Below are 22,687 nucleotides of genomic sequence, written 5' to 3' on the forward strand. Positions count from 1 at the left end.
CTAAATTTGGTTCAATCTATATTATTTGCCAAAGATATTTAACTTAGTTTGATGCAAGAACAAGCTTCTTCACACCTCCAAATAAGGGTTATCTTGTACCATATTGAGTTAAACACTTATAGCTCATTTTCTAGATCAAACACTAGGTTCACAAGCCCACAAACATGTTATATGCTACCACTAGATTAGTGTCAACCTTTCCCATCTTGAACCCTTTAGAGAGCAAGAAATCTCTCAATCTCTCATACTATTGACGGTAGTTATCTACCATATTAAACCATCAACATAACTTGATGAAATGCTTGAAATGGATCACCAATAGAAACTTAGGGGTTTAAACTAACAATTTCCATAAGTTTTGGTGAATTTGTATTTTCTACAAGGTATATCCAGAAAACTAGAAAGGGGGATTAAAACGTGAAAAGGAACTTAACCACGACGAACACTATTCTAGAAGACTCCAAAGGACTCCAAGAGCTAACCCCTTGAGGCAGAGCTCGAGAGGCCACCAGGTGGGACTGGCTAGCCCCACCCTAGTGCCGCCTGATCCCTGGTAGTGGCCCCCGCCTGTTAGCTTCTAGAATGTTCCTCCACCGCCTCCCTAGACTGCATCTACGCCGTTCTTCAAGTCGGTTTGATCCAAGGGCTCACGTTGGACCCTCTGGGATATATAAGGAGACCCCAGCCACCCCCTGAGGCATAAGTCATTTGAGATCAAGTCATCTAGAGCCAGAAACCCTAATAACCTCAGAGCTCCTCTAGTTTCTAGGGCATAGCTAGTTAGGCTAGGTCTAGAGGGAGGCAAGCAGATCTTTGCTTGGATTCCCGACATCGTCTAGAGCTTGGTTCGGTATAATTCTTGTACCCCTCTCTCGTTGTATCTGCATTATTTTTATATGCTTTGGTACAATTGTCAACACAATATAGTATTCATCTTATTCATGTTCTTGGTTGCAATGTTCATTATTTACTTTGATTATATGCTTAGTATAGTTAGTTTATCATTGTGTTTATACATAAATTTGTATAGCATTCACCCTAATAAGATACCATGTTCTTTACCTGTGAATACACTCTATATTCTGGGTTATATGGTAGATCGCGGATGTGACACTCCTGTTGAGTCCTTTGTAGTCCACTCCCCGAGTATAGGTTGAGGAAGTAGGGCCTGGTTACGAAGGAAGGGAGAGGTTTCTGTACTCAAACTTCCCTAAGTAATGCCCCTTATGTGTGGATGTAATGATGATCTTAGCTAGGATTACTAGGTGTAATTGCACTAATCAACATTGCTTTGACTTATAGTTAAGGATGACTTAGGAATTATTCCTCTAATATTCTAACTTGACTATGCTATTGCCTAGGTAGGAGTGCTCTGAGTGATTTATTTATTATAATGCTTGATCAGTGCTTATCGCATACATCTTATCATGTGACTTACCCCTATTATGAGTAGAGTTATTGGTTATGGTTTATTTCTTAGTTAATGTTATAAGTTATCAATACATGTCTAAAGCTACACCTTCCCTGTGGTAAAATATAAATATGATACCTAGTATACTCTCGAGTGTTGTGCTACAATGGTATAATTATCTATCCACTTGCAGAATCCTTTTCCATTCATATCTTTATATCTTTCTAGTCACATAAAATGATAAACATCTATTTAGTATTATTCTTGTAGTAATGCTAGATAGTACTAACAAACATTTCTAGCACCATCACTGGGGATGACAACCTAGTTTAGTAATGCAAGAGGTGTAGGTAATTAATAGGTGACTACTAAAACAAGTGAGGAGTTAATAAATACCAACAAGCATTTCTTTCGCCATTGCCGGGGAAGGTAGCTAGCACAGGAAGTATTGATAAACTTATATTAATTGATGTGATTGAAATAACCATTGACCTCTGCTCAAATAGGTTTACCCTTGTTTTGTCTACTTGTGTATCTTATGTAGGGTAATGTATGATTGGTTTCAACCTACCAACAAACTTCATTGATGATCCAGAAGCGCTACTCAAGAAAACTAAGGCTAAACTTAAGAGAGTACCAGCTTAGAGTCGGAGGACAATCATATAAGGCGAAGCTTAACACCAGAATTTGAAGCCATGGCTAACAAGAGTCTTTGTGAATTCTCTGCTCCAACTATAGACAACATCTATACCAGATCTGAAGTCAATGTTGTAGACAATGGATTCGAGCTCAAGCCTGCTCTCATCAACATGGTACAAGCCAGCCAGTTTTGTGGAAAGGCACATGAAGATGCAAGTGCACATCTCCAACACTTTTTGGAGATCTGCAACACCATCACTATCAAGGGAGTAACCAAGGATGCTATTCTACTCCGCCTTTTCCCTGTTTTCACTCTTAGGGAAGGCAAAACAGTGGTTTTACGCCAACAAAGAAAGAAACACTACATAGGATAACTTCTCCACTGCCTTCCTAGCAAAGTTCTTTCCCATAGGCAAGACCAGTGCTCTACATGGGAGAATCTCAAGTTTTCAGCAACATCATGATGAATCTATCCTTGAGGCATGAGAACGCTTTCAAGACTACATTGCAGAATGTCCTGATCATGGGATGGAGAACTGGCTACTCATGTAGGACCTTTTACCATGGGTTGACCACTAGTACCCATGAGACAATGGATGCTACTGCTGGAGGTGCTTTTCTATCACTTAACCTTAGAGATGCAATAGCTCTTGTTGAAAAGATGGCCTTCAATCAAAGCTAGAATGAAGAACTGTACTTCAGCCTCGCAAGAGAGGAGGAGGAATGCATCAACTCAAGGAGGTAGACATGTTGTCTGCTAAGATGGACCTGCTAATGAAGAAGCTCGAGGACTGAGTTAGTGAGAAGAAAGAAGTCATGCACATTTATGATTCCCGCATGACCTGTGAAGTGTGTGGTGACACAGGGCATTTAGGGAGCAACTATCCTGAAACTCAAGAGGATGTGAATTACATCAATAACAACAATTATCGTCCTCAACAGAATCAAGGATGGAATCAGCAACAGAGGCCAAACTACTAAGGTAACTACCAAGGTAACTTTCAAGGTAATAATTATAATAATTTCAATCAACCACTTTTGAGAGAGTTAGTTGCTGGTCAATCTAGACTTATGGATCAGATGTCTAAGAAAATAGCTTCCAATGATAAAATACTAGAGAACATAAGTACTAGAATGATACCTTTGCTTCTGCCATTAAGAATCAGCATAGTTTTAATAAAATGATAGAATCACAAATAGCTCAGCTGGCAGCTGCTGTTCCTCCATCCGACAAAGGTATGATTTTGGGGCAGCCGAAAGATTTAGAAACTACAAATCTTGTCAATATTCATAATGCATCTTTTTACTTACACTCAACCGTCAGAGGGAAGGTGGATAGATTATTCACTCCCCAACAAGAAAGGTGATCTAGGGAGACCTATTATTCCTATCTCTATTGGACCTCACATCTTTCAAGAAGTTGTCTGTGACTTTCAGAGCAAGTGTCAACATCATGCCTAAGGTAATTTATGATAAGATTCTAGGAGATTCTTTGTTGTACGCAAATATGTGTTTGCAGTATGCAGATCAGTCACTCTGGTACCCCTAAAGGAATTCTAGAAGATGCCATCATTCGAGTGGGACAATCATATATTCCTATAGACTTTGTGGTTCTAGAAACAGGTGGAGATAAGAGGGCACCCATCATTTTGTGCCAACCTTTCCTAAGCACCGCAAAGGGCCATCATCTATGCGGACACCACTAAGATCTAGTTTCACTATTAAGGATTAGAAGGAGAAGTTCTCAGTTCAAGGACCGTATACTATATTCTCCCACTCATCCACTAGAAGGCGTACCTGCCTGAAGAGACAACAGAAGTGACCAAGAAGAAGAAGAACAGAAGGAGGAAGAACAAGACCAGCCAGTCACCTAAAGAGACTATCAACATAATCAACACCATCCGATCGGAGTACGACCACCTCCTCGCTCCACCATTTCTTGCTAAGGAGGATGACCCTGGTGTACGATGATCGAGTGTACCATTGGTCAGAAGATCTTCCACAAAACATTCTGCAATGTTGGATCGGGTGTCAACATAATGTCAAAGGTAACATATGAATATTTATTTGGTAAGAACCTTTGTATCCGACATATATGCAGCTACAGATGACAAACCAATCAATCTGATTTCCGAAGGGCATAGCAAATGACATAATGGTCAAGATACAAGATCACTATGCTCCCGCCGACTTTATGGTCCTGGACATGGAGGAAGAAGATGATTCACCTATCATTCTGGGAAGACAAATCCTCAACACTACCAATGCAGTCATCCACATTGGATCTAGGACAAATCCACTTTCAGTTCCTAGGAGAAAAGGTACATTGTTGTTTTAATAGTTATACTACTTATGAGCAGCCGAAGAAGACCTGCTCTTGGAGGAGGAGACATCGATCATCCCACCGACAAGAGGATCAACTCCCTAGGAATGGATGGGGGGATTATGAAGGAGAAGTTGAGAAGGACCTGTGCCAACTCCAATTGAACGAATGGGATTATGAAGAGCCTGAAGCACCCACCTAAAGAAGAAGCCACTCTGCCAACATCAAGCTTATAGATGAAATAGGTATGGAAAGAGAAGATAACATCATAACCATCACAAGAGGAGTAGTCATTTGAGTCTCCATCACTGAGACCAGATGATGCACCTGAAAAGTAAGTACTCTCTCCGACCTAGTCCTGTCCGGAGGACTTCAAAAATCCGAACCCTTGCCGTGAGGTAATATCAGTAGTTATCCATATTTATTTTCTAGCATTGCATTAATTTTTTTCTTTTAGCATATTTACCTTTCTGCATTTACATTGCATTAGAGAAAAGAGAAAAAATAAAAAGATTACTTTATTGCATATTAGAATAGAACATAAAAAGTTTTACTACATTCCATCATTTCATCATTATAAAATCCTAAGCCCCATGTAAGTAGGTCTACGGTGTGTAAAAGCCCATAGGGAATATTCACTGTGGTGGCATAAAAATAAAAATTATCATGCATACATATTTCCTTTCTGCACTATAAAAAAAGAAAATCCAAAAACATACTAAATAGACCTCCTGCTAGAATTTTGCCACTAGAAATTCTATCTAAATTCACAAGGAGAACAAATTATTGTATGGCTGACCGCTAACCCTTTATCTTAATCCAAGCCTCGAGTTTTTGGTATTCTTGTTGGAGTATTTTGTAGGATGGTACAAATGATCAAGAGTAAGTCACTCGGCCATAGACATCTCATTCTACTCATAGGTGTGAAGAATATCCGCCGACAAGCCATGCTCTAAGAAAGGAACATTCAACAACCGACCACGACAACATCTAGCTGGGGAAGGAGCATCTCCCATGTATCTAGTTAAGTATTTCTTTTTAGTTTTACTATTTTCGAGTTTGCTATATGTTTGCTAAAGAAATAAAAAGATGCATAACAAAGAAAACAAAATAAAAATATATCCTAGTAAGTTATATCAATAAAGTAAGTGTGTCTAGTTTTCTATTCTTTAGAGCTAAATAAATAATGGAGTCTAGGTAAGCTCTTGCAATGGAAATGATGAATAGTTGCTCTATTGTAATTCCTTTCAAGTACCTAGTTTTCAGCCTTGAATTCTCCCAAGTTTTGGATATGACTGATTTGATATAAGAGTTTACTCTGAACTTGAAACTTGTGGGTAGCATATGCTTGATTTAAGTCTAGGTAATTAATGAATATGATATGAGAAGGTCTGAGCTATTGTTTATCTTGTTCCTAGCGATACTAGAGTTCTAGAGATTTATCTTTTGAAAACATAAAATCTTTCATGATGAGCTCCTGTATGACAAAGCTTGAATTCCTACCAGAGCCATATATGATGTTTAGACTAGGAAAACTTCCACTCATACATGTTGCTTGCTTTTGCATTGAGTTCAGTCAAGCTTTGTTGATGCCTTATGAGAGGTTTGTCGTGCTCTTAAAATCAAGATCACGTATACACTATCCACATATGCACTACTCCTACATTAGGGGTAGGCGCAAAACATGCCATTCCATCAAGATCCACTGAAAAATGTTTTATTCCTACACTAGGAGTAAACCCCAAAAATATACCCTATTGGATATATCCCAAATAAATGCTCCGAGATCTTGTTGCTATCTCTCAAAAGTTTGTTGTAGAAAAGAGGCATGTGGCTATGCAAAAGTTATTCAGTAAAAAAAAGGGAAGAAAGAAAAGAATTAGGAAAAAATGGACAAGTGTTTGAGATATCTAAAACAATGGGTACTCAGATGCCTGCCTGAAAAAAAAAGAGAGAAGAAAAAAGAGATGAATAAGATAGCCCATGTTTTTTTGCAAAGTTGTTTCCAAGTTTTGAAAGAGAGATATGTTTTCAAGGAATAAAGTAGAATTAGGTTAGCCACCATAAATATCCTATATACATCCATACACATGCACATCTTGATTTGATTGTATGACTTAACTCTCTTTGGATCCGAAGGTTTGACTTTATAACATATGTATTGCAAGTATGCTCTTTCATGTTTTCTCCATTCCTATGAGCTCCACTATAAACCTTAGTTGTAGGAAGAGAAAGGCATAACATCATCATTGCCTTGGAGGGGATCCACAAATACTACATATATTGAGATATTTGAGAGTGTCATACAACTGAAAGCTCTGAGTTTTATTTTGAAAAATTACAAAAACTACAGAATAATGGTTGAGCACAGACTTGAGACATAGTGCTTAACTTGATTGTTCTATCTTTCAACTGCTCAAGACCCACATGAAGGCTAAGAAGCTCCATAGTTGAAGGTAATATGGGTAAGTTTGAAGGTCAGATCAGTTTATTCTAATCTAGAGGAGAATTTTTGTTTGAACACATGTGTACTTTTGAGGCGTGAAAGCATAGAAGCAACTCCTAATCCAATTATTTGCTGAGTTTAGCTTTGCTAAGGGACTAGCAAAGGTTAAGCTTGGGGGAGCTTGTTGATGGTAGTTATCTACAATATTAAACCGTCAACATAACTTGAAGAAATGCTTAAAATGGATCACCAATAGAAACTTAGGGGTTTAAACTAATAATTTCTATAAGTTTTGGTGAATATGTATTTTCTACAGGGTATATCCAGAAAACCGGAAAAGGGGGATTAAATGTGAAAAGGAACTTAACTTCGACAAAAACTATTCTAGAAGACTCTAGGACTCTAGGATGCAACCCCTGAGGCAGAGCCTAAGAGGCCACCAGGTGGGACTAGCTGGCCCCACCCTAGTGCCGCTCGGCCCCCAGTAGTGGCCCCCTGCCTGTCAGCTTCTAGAATGTTCCTCCACCGCCTCGCTAGACTACATCTACGCCATTCTTCAAGTCAGTTTGATCCAAGGGCTCACATTGGACCCTCTAGGCTATATAAAGAGATCCCTAGCCCCCCTGAGGCATAAGTCATTTGAGATCAAGTCATCCAGAGCCAGAAACCCTAATATCCTCAGAGCTCCTCTAGTTTCTAGGGCATAGCTAGTTAGGCTAGGTCTAGAGGGAGGCAAGCAGATCTTCGCTTGGATTCCTGACATTATCTAGAGCTTGGTTCGGTGTAATTGTTGCACCCCTCTCTCATTGTATCTCCATTATTTTCATATGCTTTGGTACAATTGTCAAGACAATATAGTATTAATCTTATTCATGTTCTTGGTTGCAATGTTCATTGTCTACTTTGATTATATGCTTAGTATTGTTAGTTTATCATTGTGTTTATGCATAAGTTTGTATAGCATTCACCCTAATAAGATACCATGGGTGGGTGGTAGAGATCATGTAAGCGTGGTGCTTATATGTTATTTACGTGTGAATACACTCTATATTCTGGGTCATGTGGTAGATCGCGGATGTGACACTCCTGTTGAGTCCTTTGTAGTCCACTCCCCAAGTATAGGTTGAGGAAGTAGGGACTAGGTTATGAAGTAAGGGAGAGGTTTATGTACTCAAACTTCCCTAAGTAATACCCCTTATGTGTGGATGTAATGGTAATCTTAGCCAGGATTACTAGGTGTAATTACACTAATCAATGTATCCTTTGACTTGTAGTTAAGGATGACTTAGGAATTATTCCTCTAATATTCTAACTTGACCATGCTATTGCCTAGGTAGGAGTGCTCTGAGTGATTTATTAATTATAATGCTTGATCAGTGCTTATCATATACATCTTATCTTATGACTTACCCCTATTATGAGTAGAGTGATTGGTTATGGTTTATTTCTCCATCAATGTTATAAGTTATCAATACATGTCCAAAGCTACACCTTCCCTGTGGTAAAATATAAATATGATACCTAGTATACTCTCAGGTGAAGTGCTATAATGGTATAATATCTGTCCACTTGCAGAATCCTTTTCATTCATATCTTTATATCTTTCTAGTCACATAAAATGATAAACATCTATTTAGTATTATTCTTGTAGTAATGCTAGATAGTACTAACAAACATTTCTAGCACCATCACTGGGGATGACAACCTAGTTTAGTAATGCTAGAGGTGTAGGTAATTAATAGGTGACTACTAAAGCAAGTGAGGAGTTAATAGATATCAACACATAACATGCTCTAGGTGCTTGCTTCAAGCTATACAAAGCCTTGTTCAACTTGTACACATGGTATGGGCTTCTTGTCATCTTCAAAACTAGGGAGGTTGCTCAACATTGACTTCTTCATTGATGTAGCCACTGAGAAAAGCACTCCTCACATCCATTTGATATAGCTTGATGTTATGGGCACAAGCATAGGCTAACAAGATCCTAATTGCTTCCAATCTTGCAACCGGGGCATATGTTTCTCCAAAGTCAAGACCTTCAACTTGAGTGTATCCTAGAGCCACTAATCTTACTTTGTTCCTTACCACTATCCCATCTTGATCTTGCTTGTTACAAAAGACCCATTTAGTTCCAATCACATTGTGTCCCTTAGGCCTCTCAACTAGTTCCCATACTTGATTTCTCTTGAAGTTGTTTAGCTCTTCATGCATAGCGTTGACCCAATCAACATCCTTCAAAGCTTCATCTATTTTCTTTGGCTCAATGAAAGACACAAATGAGAAATTCTCACAAAATGATGCCAATTATGATCTTGTTTGTACACCTATTGAAATGTCACCAATAATCTTGTCCAACGGATGATCTCTTGCAATGTTGGTAGGTTGGAGGACTTGAACTTGATTGCTTGCATTTGGTTGAGATAATGAACTAGCCACTTGTTGTTGATCTTGCACTTAAGCTTCACTTGTACTAGCTTGATTTTGATCATGAGAACCACTAGCTTGCACATTTGAGTTAGAGAGCACTTGATCTTTGTCATCTTCAACTTCAATCACTTCTCTAGGCCTTATGTCACCAATATCCATTTTCTTCATTGCATTGGCCAATTGGGTGCCTCTCACATCATCTAGATTCTCATCTTCCTCTTGGGAACAATTGGTTTCATCAAATTCCACTATCATGAACCTCCTCAAGAGTACCACTAGCCAAATTCCATACTCTATAAGCTTTGCTATTAGTTGAGTAACCAAGCAAGAAACCTTCATCATATTTCTTCTCAAACTTTCTCAATCTAGTACCTTTCTTCAATATATAGCATTTGTAACCAAAGACCCGAAAGTATGCAATATTGGGCTTTCTACCGTTCAAGATCTCATATGGTGTCTTCTCCAACAATTGATGGCAACAGAGGCAGTTGCTATAGCAGCAAGCCATGTTAATTGCTTCAGCCCAAAAAGAATTACTAACATTGTCTTCACTTAGCATTGATCTTGCCATGTCAATCAAAGTTCTATTCTTCCTTTCAACTAGCCCATTGGATTGTGGTGTGTACTTGGTCGAGAATTGATGCCTAATACCAAACTCATCACAAAGCTCACCAATTCTTATATTCTTGAATTCACTTCCATTGTCACTTCTCACTTTCTTGATTGTGGTTTCAAACTCATTGTGCACTCTCTTGATGAAAGACTTGAATGTAGCAAATACATTCACTCTTGTCAACAAGAAAGACTACCCATGTATATCTAGTGAAATCATCCACAATCACAAAACCATATTTGTTTCCACCAATGCTAGTGTATGTTGTTGGTCCAAACAAATCCATATGCAATAGCTCAAATGCCTTAGATGTGCTCATGATGCTCTTCTTAGGATGAGTGTTACCAACTTGCTTTTCGGCTTGACATGCACTACATAGCTTATCCTTCTCAAAAGTGAAATCTTTCAAGCCTCTAACTAGATCATGCTTCACTAACTTGTTCAATTGCTTAATTCCAACATGACCAAGCCTTCTATGCCATAACCAACCCATGCTAGATTTGGTGAACAAACATGTTGACAATTGGGTTTCTCTAGCATTGAAATCAACCAAGTATAGATTCTCATATATAAATCCTTTGAATATCAAGTTACAACCATCTACACTTATGATCTCTACATCATCCACACCAAATATGCACTTGAAACCAAGATCACAAAGTTAGGCTACCGACAATCGGTTGAAGTTAAAGCTCTCTACTAGTAGCACATTGGATATGCTCAAATCATTGGATATTGCAATCTTACCAAGCCCCTTGACCTTGCCTTTGCCATTGTCACCAAATGTGATACTTTGAATGCCATCACTATCATTTGACTTGAATGAATTGAACATTCTTGAATCACCGGTCATGTGTTGTGTGCATCCACTATCAAGCACCCAATGCCTTCCTCTGGCTTTGTAATTGACCTACAAAACAAGATCAATTTCTTTTAGGTACGCAAACTTGCTTGGGTCCTTGAAGGTTAGTCACTAAGCTCTTAGGTACCCAAATGCCTTCTTCTTTGAGCCCATCCATGGCACACCAATGAACTTAGCCTTCACACCATTAGTACCCTTGGTAAGCACATAGAAAAAATCAAGCTTGATTGAGGATACATTAGCATGTGATTTCTTGTTCTTGCATTCACTGCTCTTTATGACTAACTTGCTTGCAACTAGTGTAAAACCAACCATTATTCTTCATAAAACTAGTCTTGTGAGGAGCAAAGGCCACCTTGCCTTTCTTGGGGTATAGCCCAATCCCTCTTTGTAGAGAGATGCTCTTTGGCTACCCAAGCATATAAGCAAGCGGTCCTCACCACCATAGGCTTTGCCCAAGACTGCGAGTGATCTCATTGACCTCCTTCTTGAGGGTATCATTCTCAACCATTAGTGAGGCATCACAAGTAAAACCATCACAAGTAGATGAGGTGGAAGTGGAAGTGCTACAAGAAGGGTTAGTGGGAGCAATAACAATGGGCTTATAAAAAGATTCATTAATAATATCACATGTTATTCCCACATCACAAGACATAATCACTTGCTCCTTCTTGACTTGCTCAAGGAGAGAAGAGTGAGCTTTTTCAAGCTTAATGTGAGCAAGGCTAAGCTCCTCATGGCCTTCCTTTAGACTCTCATGAGAGGCTTGAAGCTCCCCAAAGGATTGCTTGAGAGCTTTGAGCTCTTTTCGCAATTATTTGCACTCCTTTCTCTTCATCTCAAAGCAAGTGTGAACTTGCTCACACATGTCCATGAGCTCCTCCTTGGTGTACTCATTCCTCATCATCACTTTCACAAGAATCATCATTACTCACATCATATTTTACCTTAGTGGACTTTGTCATAAGGCATGTCGAAGGAGTGTCAAAGAGAGAAGGCTTGTTGTGGATGGCGATGCTTGCTAGTGCCTTCTTGATGGATTTCTTGTCATCATCACTAGAGTCATCATCATCATCGATGATGCCATCACTATCCCAAGTGACTACATAGCCACTTCCCTCTTTCTTCTTCTTGAAGGTCATCTTCCTCTCCTTCTTGTCCTTCTTCTCTTTCTTTTCCTTCTTGTCCTTCTTCTTCATCTTCTTCTCATCCTCATCATTGTCCCTATTGTAGGGACAATCCACTACAATGTGATCCGAGCTCTTGCACTTGTAGCATATCCTCACATACTCCTTCATGTGATCTCTTCTCTTTCTTGCACCATAGCCTCTCTTCTTCATGAGTTTGCCCATCTTGCACACTAAAAGAGCCATGGCCTCATCATCAATGTCACTTGCATCTTTATCTTTACTTGATGCTTCTTTCTTAGCCTTGCCCTTGTTCTTGGATGAGGTAGAAGCCCTGAATGCCACACTTTTCTTCTTCTTGTCTTCATCCTCCTTATCTTCCTTGTCAACCCCTTCCCTTTCTACATGGTATGTCTCTTGTGTCATGACTTCACCTAGTACTTGGTTAGGAGTGAGCTGCTTCAATCCTCTTGTTATGATAAGCATTCTCAACACCTCATGTCTTGGAGGTAAGCACATCAAAAACCTGGTGAGATATATCATCATCATTGATCTTTCCTCTCAAAGCCTTCAAGTCATTCACAATTACTTGCAATCAATGAAACATCTCTGGTATGCTCTCATCATCCTTCATCTTGAAGCTTATCAACTTGTCCTTGAGGATGTACAACTTGGCACTCTTCACCACCTGCCATGCCCTCATAGGTCTCCAATCTCTTCCACACTTCACTAGCATGATCAAGATCCTTGATTTGCTCAAACACCTTTGAATCAATGGCATTGTAAATGGTGTTGAGAGCCCTTGTGTTGCATTGCTTGTTGGCCTTGTCATTGTTGGTGAGATTGTTCGGGGTCAAGAATCACATAGTCATTCTCCGTGACTTCCCACACTTGGTCATTGATTGAACCAAGATACATCTTCATCTTTCTCTTCCAATAATCATAGCTTGTGCCATCAAAGAACACTGGTTTGCCCCCCATAGGGTTGAACACAACTTGAGCCATCTTTTGTGCACTGAGGTTGTTAAGCCTTGATTAAACGGTGACCACTACTCTAATACCACTTGAAAGGTCCTAATATGGCAAGAGGGGGTGAATAGCCTATTTAAGAATCTACAAACTCACTAGAGCAAAGGATTAGTATAACAAACTGGCAGTAAAGCAATTTTGCTCTAGCTCTACAAGGGAAGCAAGCCACCTATCCAACAATTCTAGTTACTATGATCTCTAGGAACACAACAAGCTATGTGACTACTCACTAAGCTAGTGTGCTCTCAAAGGCTAACCAAAGAGCCACACTAACCAAACCTTATAAGCTCTCAAAGACTAGCTACACTAAAGAGCTTGGCAACTACTTTGCAAGAAAGTAAAGAGTGACTAGAGTGATTATACCAACGTGTTAAGAAATGAACCAATCACAATGTAGACAACCAATCACTGGGAGAAATCCAATGGCAACAGACAATGGAGACACATAATTTTTCTATCGAGGTTCACGTGCTTGCCGGCATGCAAGTCCCTGTTGTGTCAACCAACACTTGGTGGTTCGGTGGTGAAGAGGTGTTGCAAGAACCTCTCCACACAATTAGACACCGCAAGAACCTACCCACAAGTGAGGTAGCTCAATGACACGCACAATCCACTAGAGTTACCTTTTGGCGCTCCGCTGGTGTAGGTACAAGACCCCTCACAATCATCGGGAGACGGCCATGAACAATCACCAACTCATGCCGATGCTCCTCCACTGCTCCAAGCCATCTAGGTGGTAGCAACCACCAAGAGTAACAAGAACTCTGCAACCACAATGATCCACAAGTGCCACTAGATGTAATCACTCAAGCAAATGCACTAGGAATCACTCCCAATATCACTATAATGATGAATCAATGATGGAGATGAGTGGGAGGTGTTTGTTTAGGCTCACAATGATGTCAAGAATGTCAAACTGCCAAGACAGTGAGCCCCAAGCTGGCCAACCCCTTTAAATAGAGCCCAAGAGTTCAAAGAGCCATTGGCCTATCATAGGCCTAACCAGACACTATCCTGCGTTCGGTCAGGTGAGTCTAGTCATTCGATGCCGTCCATGTGTCATGCCTTTGAATCCTACCCGTTCGATCTCAATGGTCACTTAACATTTCTCACACTATAATAGTGTGACCGGATGCGCTGTTAGAACTAACCAGACTCACCACAACATAGACTCGTTGTTACGTCTGGCCCTCTCTAGGCCACTAGTCGAGACCCCGAGCTACTAACGTCAGCCTATGCCATGCCCAACCTAACGCACCCGCTGTGTGTCCGGTCGCTCGCTAGCTCCTACATCCGCTCCAGCGAAAAAGTGACCGGACATGTAGATCGCAGCGTCCGGTCGATACTTTGCGTTCTTGGCCAGAGCATGCCACCTCGCTATAATTGACTGTACACGCCAGCTGTTGGCGGTCCTTATCGACACATTTATACCGCCAATATAAGTCCAAAAAGGAGAGAACTATATGTATCTACACCCATATACCTTTGCTACTAACCGAATTCCACTTGTATTGGAAGAATCATCACTTTGCAGGAATCAACACCAAATACAAGGGATTCGTACCAAAAAGGCGCCATTTGGAAAAGTGTAAACATCAAATCCAACAAGACAAGTGCAAGAAGCACACCAAAGGACCAAACCTAGGTCAACCCATGGCACCACCGTAGCCTAGAGCCAGCCAAAGGCCTGCCAGCGTGAGGTGGTGCGGAGCCGAGCTAGCCCAAGCGTGGCTGCGCCAGGAGCACGCTCGTGCCCCCTTGCTGCCTCTCGGTCCCACCTTGCGTAGGTCGGTGCCATTAAGGCAGAGGAGGATGGTGCGGTGCGAGATCCGGGAATATTCCCCCCAAACCGACCAATCCACCATATATAAGGAGGGGAAAGGCTCCCTCACTCACACACATCATTTGGAGCTCTACCTCACTACCACCTCTTGTAGTCTTTTTCATAGTTTTAGTAGTATTTGAGAGCAAGGCTAGAGTTACTTAGAAAGCTTGTCTCCTTGGAAGAAGAGCTACTTGGTATGATCAATACTATGAGAGAAGAGTTCTTCCATACTCAAGTTCTCATATCTTTTATATAGCAATGCATATGAACTAGAGTATAGTTGTCTTCATGTTATAATCACAATATATGAACTATCATATAGTTTGTGTGTTATGATCTTAACATGTTCAACCTTATGCTTAACCATTCATACTATATATATGATGAGGATTAGAGCTAAGTTGAGGTGGTAGATCGTCAGTGCCTTCGGGTGTGCCCATGTCCTATGCTTGTCGATCCGTAGGGTCAGAGTCCTAGGGGGATATCGGTAGTTTCCTTGTAAACAGGGTGTGGTGCTTAGGTACAAGGGAGCAGGCAAATACATTTCCCTTTCTATGGTTGAGTGGTAGACAGCAGGTGGTGACAGCCTTGTCCGTCCCTTGTAACCCCCCACATTCGTCTAGGGGTGTAGGAGTCTAAATTCCTACATGAAGATGCTGGCAGACTAGTACTCGGTGGTCTCCTGACCCATCTCATGCCTAGCTCTAACTCTTAACCTTATATATGTAAGATTACTCACTATTCTTTGCATGGCTATTTTGGAACATGCCTCACTTAGGATATTCTTTTATTCTTTGTTTTCCTTTTATCCTTGAGGTTGGCCCGAATGTGTGTCGCACTATCTTAAAACCAATCATGGCTTACCCCTGTATTGAGTATTGGTCTGGTATACAATCATGTTGTGCTATTCATATCCATGCTAGACTCTTAACACCATGCCTTCCTTTGGGAAAATATAAATAACGATACCCTGAATACTTTCAGGTGAAATGCTACAACGATAATTCCGTGCACTTGCGGATTCATTCTACGATCGTTCAGAACTATCAGTCAAGGTATTTCTTGGCGGCAGTTGCTAATTCTAGCAACGATGTTAAGAAACGCCAACAAGCATTTCTAGGCACCAGTTGCCTGAGGAAGGCATTGGTCAAAAGAATCTAGTAGGACATGTTCATGATGAGATCATGTATGGTAGCCATTGCTCATACAGGCTAATCTTTCATGTTTTCTCCTATTGTGGATGAAAACAGGGATAGTGTATGACCGGTTCGTCTTGCCCGAAAACTACACCGATAATCTTGAAGCATTTATAAGTAAGAATAGGTCCCATACTGCTTCTTCCTCCTATTACTGCACTGGCAGTTGAACCAGTCACCCCCTGCATCATCCGCTACTTCACTCATGGCCAAATCACTCCACGACTACTCCACCCCCACTATTGCCTAATGTGCCCGTTGGGCCCGCTGTCAACACATGTGCCTAAAACTTTGAGTTCTGAACTAGGCCTATTCACAATGGTGTAGGCAAACCAGTTCTATGGTTTGCCTAGCGAGGATGCAAGTACTCACTTGCAACACTTCCTTGAGTTGTGTGACACCATCGTCATAAAAGATGTCACACCAGCAAGCATCAGGCTCCGTCTGTTTCCCTTCTCCCTCACTGGGGAAGGCGAAAATAGTGGTTTTACAAGGACAAGGAAGCCATCAACACATGGGACAAATGTTCCATAGCAGTTCCTCACAAAATTTTCCCCATGGGCAAAACCCATGCCTTGAGGGGGAAATAAGAAGATCCACCATTCATCACCAAGAAAGAAGATCCTGGCCGCCCAACAATCACATGCTCAATTGGCCCGCATGTCTTCCACAACGCCTTATGTGACCTTGGAGCAAGTATCAACATCATGTCCAAGGTAACATATGATAAAATACTGGGTGGACCTTTGTCCGCTACACATTTCCAACTGCTAGATGGCGGATCAATTCCTATGAAATCCAGAGGGAGTAGCCAATGATATCTTGGTGAAAATTCAAGATACATACATCCCTACAAACTTCATCATTCTAGACATGGGCCACAACAAGAAAGACCCCCTCCTCTTGGGAAGGCTATTTCTTAACACTACAAATGCAGTTTTACACATAGGGTCAGGGCATGTTAGCTTTCACATTCAAGGTCAAACAATGAGATGCCCATTCAATGGATTTAACATGCATAAATATACTAAAAACAAACAACCCAAGGTACAACCATAAAAAATTGTTAAGCAGGGATGGCCGGTGAAAAAGGTATAGCCTGCTTCTCCAGGCATGGGAGTACCTTCAACAAGCAAGAACTGAAGGAGAAGAGTCCTTTCATTGGACTTTAAACAATGAATCCTTGCTGAAGGTAAATTGGTAGTTATCCTTTATATTTATGATTTAACTTAGAATTATTTGATAATAAAATAATAATTAATCATGTTAAAATAAAATAAATACTTTTGATAAAAACTTGGTTAGTCTTAAAAAGTTTTACATAAAGCATGCTTTGGTGTAGAAAAATGGTTTTTGTATGACCATATCTTCATAGGCTTTTTAAATTAAGCTTGGAGCTTAGGTTAATTAGCCTACCTTGATTTAATGTTAAATTTGATCATTTTACCAAAAGTTGCTAAGTGCAAACTTTGAATGAAGAAACTAAGGCAAAAATTCTTTACGTTTAAATAAAATTCTTGTTACTTCACCATGTTCTACACAAAGTATGATTGGGTTTGAGTGTGGTTCTTGCGTGATCATGCTCTCATAAGCTTTTAATTTAAGAATGGTGCTTAGATTATCTAGCTTACCTTGATCAAATTAAACATGATGTCTAGTTTTGATCACTACACAAAATATACTAAGTATAGAACACAGATAGATGAAAATACATGCAATAAACCAAATAATGTACCTACGTTGGTGTCTACACCAAGCAAACTCCAAACCTAAGGCCAAGAGCTAGTTTGGGGGAGGACCCCACAGAGGTATCTTGTATCTTACTTTTCGCATTTATTTAGCCTCTAAAAAAATCTAAAATTTTGAAAATCCAAAAAAAAAGAAATACGACAAAATACCAAAAATATTTATTTCACTCTATATATATGTGTTGTAGAAATGTTTAGTTCAATCCTTGTTTAGATGATGAATGGTTTCTCTATCTTATGTTTCAACTATGCCTAGTTTATAATTAGTGTTCCCAAGATTTGAGTTTATTGGCTAAACATGTCTCATCCTAAAAACTATAAACTTGTGGGTTGCATATGCTTAATCTGGTCTACAGTTGTTGCAGGATATGATATGGTGCAACAGATTCTGCTATGACTTTGTTCTAAGAAAGACTTGACATCCTAGAGTTTTATTTTCAAAATGCTAAACTCAAAAGTTCCTCAATGATCTATATTTCCTACCAAAGCAATATGACATATTCTTTGCATATAGAAACCCTTAGTCATATGCTGCTTGTATTCATGGTGAGCTTTGTCAATTTGTTGTGACCAATGTTAAGATTCTTTTCATGCACCCATGATCAAGATTCACAGTACACCCACAAATAAAATGCTAACTCTTACACTAAGAGTTATGCAAAAACATGCCTTTCCATCCACCAAAATAAAAATTTCCATCACTTGTGTTATGAACCTCTCTCTCCAAATTCCTCATCTTTGCCAAAAAGAGAGAATGGGCTATGAAAAAAATATTTCCATGCCAAAGAGCATGACAAACAACAAAGAGAAAAGATGACATGCCAAATAAGCATGAGCCAGAAAAAAAGAGAGAAATGAATAAAGATAGCCCATACTTTCAAAAGTTTCAAAGCAAAAGAGAGAGAGGCATGACAAAGGAGTTCAAAAATCCTTTAAAAAATATTCCACACACTTGCACATCTTGATCAAAGTGTATCACTAGTCTCTCCATGTGGTCCAGTTTTTGACTTAGCAACATGACATGATGCAAGTATGCCCTCTTTCATACCTACCCAAAGCTCCACATAAGCCTTATTAGATGGTAGGATGAAAGAAAGGCAAAGTCAAAGAGCAGTTTGGTGAGGATATATACACATTGAGTGATCGAGTGCATCATTCGAAGAACTTAATTTTACTTTGCAAAACTTTCAAAACCTCCAGAAAGATGGTCGATCAAGGAATGAATGATAAGTAGGTCTATGAATCTGTTATGTCCTGCAACCACCCAAGACTTGAAGAGAGCTAAAAAGCCACATAGGTAACAAGACAATAAACGGTGGATACAATGCCAATTTATTCAAATTGCAGAAGAAAACTTTATTATAAACTTGGCATCTTTGAAATGTAATCGGCATTGTAGCAACTCCTGATCAACAACCAACGTCTTAGCTTTTGCTCGAGGACGAGCAAAGGGTAAGCTTGGGGATTTTGTTGGCGGTCCTTATCGACACATTTATACTACCAATATAAGTCCAAAAAGGAGAGAACTATATGTTTCCTACACACATATACCTTTGCTACTAACCATATTCCACTTGTATTAGAAGAATCATCACTTTGTAGGAATCAACACCAAATACAAGGGATTCATACCAAAGAGGCGCCATTCGGAAAAGCGTAAACATCAAATTCATCAAGACAAGGGGAAGAAGCCCACCAAAGGACCAAACCTAGGCCAACGGATGGCGCCACCATAGCCTAGAGCTAGCCAGAGGCCTGCCAGTGTGTGGCGGTGCGAAGCCAGGCCGGCCTAGGCATGGCTACACCAGGGGCGTGCCCATGCCCCCCTTGCCATTAAGGAAGAGGAGGATGGTGCAGTGCGAGATCCGATATATTCCCCCCCCCCCCACAAACCGACCAATCCACCCTATATAAGAAGGGGCAAGGCTCACTCACTCACACACATCATTTGGAGCTCTACCTCACTACCACCTCTTGTAGTCTTTTTCATAGCTTTAGTAGTATTTGAGAGCAAGGCTAGAGTTACTTGGAGAGTTTATCTCCTTGGAAGAAAGAGCTACTTGGTATGATCAATACTATGAAGAGAAGAGTTCTTCCATACTCAAGTTCTCATATCTTTTATATAGCAATGCATATGAACTAGAGTATTGTTGTCTTCATGTTATAATCACAACATATGAACTATCATATAGTTTGTGTGTTATGATCTTAATATGTTCAACCTTATGCTTAAGCATTCATACTATATATATGATGAGGATTAGAGCTAAGTTGAGGTGGTGGATTGTCATGCCTTCGGGTGTGCCCATGTCCTATGCTTGTCGATCAGTATGGTCGGAGTCCTAGGGGGATGTGGGTAGTTTCCTTATAAACGGGCATGGTGCTTGGGTACAAGGGAGCAGGCGGATACATTTCCCTTTCTCCGATTGAGGGGTAGGCAGCAGGTGGTGATAGCCCTGTCCGTCCCTTATAATCCCCCATGTTCGTCTGGGGTGTAGGAGTCTAAATTGCCACATGAGGATGCTGGCAGACTAGTACTCGATGGTCTTGTAACACCCCAGGAGTTTGGCTTGCATTTATGCAATTGCATTGCATAACATAAGCTCATTAATCTCATTATCACATGTGCATCATCCTATGTTTCAATGTTGCAACATGATGTTTCATTAGTGCTTATGCATGTGTGTATCAGATGTGATGTCCCTGTGTGGTGCCTAGCACCCTAGAGGGGTTGTACAAGTCTCATGTACCTTGTTTCAAGTGTTGCTTGTCTATGTTTCAGTTGTTTCAATTGATTGTTTCACCTATTCAGTTGAATGTTTCGTATGTTTCAAGTGTATGTTTCAGTTGATTTGAGAAGTTAGAGTACATGTATCACATGCAAATGAATGTGGTGACCCTACCAAAACACCCTAGCTACATTTAGGAAGTAAAATGGAGCAATGTTCATGTTGACCATGTTGACTAATTTAACACCTAAGGGGTAGTTTGACCTATGTTGACCTAGAGACCTCTTTTGCTTCCTTGCTTAAAAAGTGCACCTAGATGTTTACGCATGTTGGTGCACCTTTAAGAAAAGTTGTAGTACTTTTGTTGGGGAACAAAAGTTGTTTAATCACCATCAAATGAAATGGCTGGAACATGCTCAAATAGGGCCCACAAGGCAGAAACAGCATGTTGTTTAGCACTGAGCGTTTTGGTTAAGTCAAAACTGTGTTACAGTTTCAAAGTGCCCTACTTTGAAGCACTGTAACTTCCTAACCAAGCTGAATCAGCTCCAACATGTATTGACAATGTTGGAGATCTCATGTAGCTCTACAACTTTGCTAATTATGGTTTGGACTAAATCGAGCTAGATTAGGAGATACAGGAACGAGAAGAAGGCGGGTTCAGTTGGTTTCATCAACTCTGATTTAGAGTAGAGCTGGCCGTGGTGGCCGACCGGCCCAGGCCATTGCCATTGCGTGGCCATGCCATGGTAGCCATACGTCGATGTTGGGTCCACCGGTCAGGTCGAGGGGTGCCTCAAGGGCGCCACGACGCCGCCCGTCACCTCCATTCATTCACTCTGCCCTCCACTTCGCCCCTGCCTCTCTCTCGTTCTCTCTGAAGTGGAGAACCGAGGACCGCTTCCTCCACCGCGAGCTCACTGGGCTCGTGTGCCACCACCGCCGCGCCTCTGCCCAAATCCGTTTGCACAAAGCTCCGCCGCAACCTCCTCTACCTCGTCCACCCTCTAGCCGAGCTACTTGAGCCAAGGTGAGGGCGCATTTGCCATTTTTGCCACCGTCCACCTTGGACCTAGCTCGCCGGAGCACCACCGTCGTTGTGGCTGGCTTCACCGGAGCTCCCTCTTGTCCTTCTCTTTGCCTTCCTTGTTCCTCGCGCATGCAGTGAAGCTCGTACCAAGCCCCAGAGAGCATGCTATGCCCTAATCGCTGGAGCATCGCCGTGCCATGGCCGCCGGCCGCTGCTCACGCCGCTAGGTCGCTGTTTTTGGTACCGCTAGGTGTGGCTCGTCACGGTGATCACGATGATGGCCGTAGCTTCGCCAGAGGACATGCCGTCGGCGAGAATGCCGCGGTCAGCGCTGCTCCTCTGCTCCACCATGACTGACCTGTGGGTCCCGTTGATGCCAGGGTCCACATGTCAGCGGCTCTTTGTTTTATTTGAACTTAATTCAAAAACAGATTTTTGATGGTAACTTCAAAAATGCATATCTAGAGTTCTGTAGATCCAAATGAGATGGTTCATTTTTGTTGGGTTCCTTGGGGACTCTAGTTTTTGTTACAAATATAAAACTAGGTATGTTTTATAGAAAAATAAATGGTTATTATTTATGCCTTTTATTCATGCATGAAAAGAAGAAAATGATATCTCTCTGTAGACTGCTCCAAATAATGTGAAACTTTTATGGGGTTTTGCTTATGCCATGAGTAGATTGCAGTTTAAATTTAACAAATTTTTGATACTGTATGATTTAGTTATGTATTTATCTTGTTTAATTAGATGAATCTTGTGCTAATTTTCATAGATTATATATAAGTCCATTGAATGTGAAATTTGGTGAAAAATATTCTTATGTTAGTAAGAACCTAAGAAAAATGTGAAATATATTGTTTGAAACATTTCATTATGATTTGTCATTTATGTCGAAATCAGCCTTGCTATCTGTTATTTTTGATACAGGAAAATATACTTGTTCAAATGCTATGAAAATTTTATGGTAGCCTCCTGAAAGCATGTTGTAGCTGTTGTAATTTTTATATAATATGTTGTGCAGTTCTGATATATGTTCCTTTATCCACCTAAATATCTAAATAAATTAATAAAAGGCTTTAAAGAATTTATTTAGATGTTGGCACCACACTTTCTGGTGTTGTTTTGATATGTGTAAGGAGTTTGTAAAGTTGGCTTAGTCCAAATGTGCTTTTGTACCATCTCCAAATATTTAATTTTCTAAATCTACAAATTTTGGACAGATTTCGGGACTTGGCAAAGTTCTCCATGATATGGTGCTTTATTGTGAAATTTGTTTATA

The 22,687-nt window shown here is 40.4% G+C and overlaps 1 non-coding gene across 1 annotated transcript; it reads right to left on the reverse strand.

The window, feature by feature from the left end:
• Positions 1 to 2,471: 2,471 nt before the first annotated feature.
• LOC136478705 (small nucleolar RNA R71) lies at positions 2,472 to 2,580 on the reverse strand. The gene has a single exon (XR_010764421.1). It is a non-coding gene; the product is annotated as a small nucleolar RNA R71 (small nucleolar RNA).
• Between the last annotated feature and the right edge of the window lie 20,107 nt (positions 2,581 to 22,687).

The sequence above is a fragment of the Miscanthus floridulus genome, chromosome 8, assembly GCF_019320115.1.
Source record: "Miscanthus floridulus cultivar M001 chromosome 8, ASM1932011v1, whole genome shotgun sequence".
Lineage (NCBI taxonomy): Eukaryota > Viridiplantae > Streptophyta > Magnoliopsida > Poales > Poaceae > Miscanthus > Miscanthus floridulus.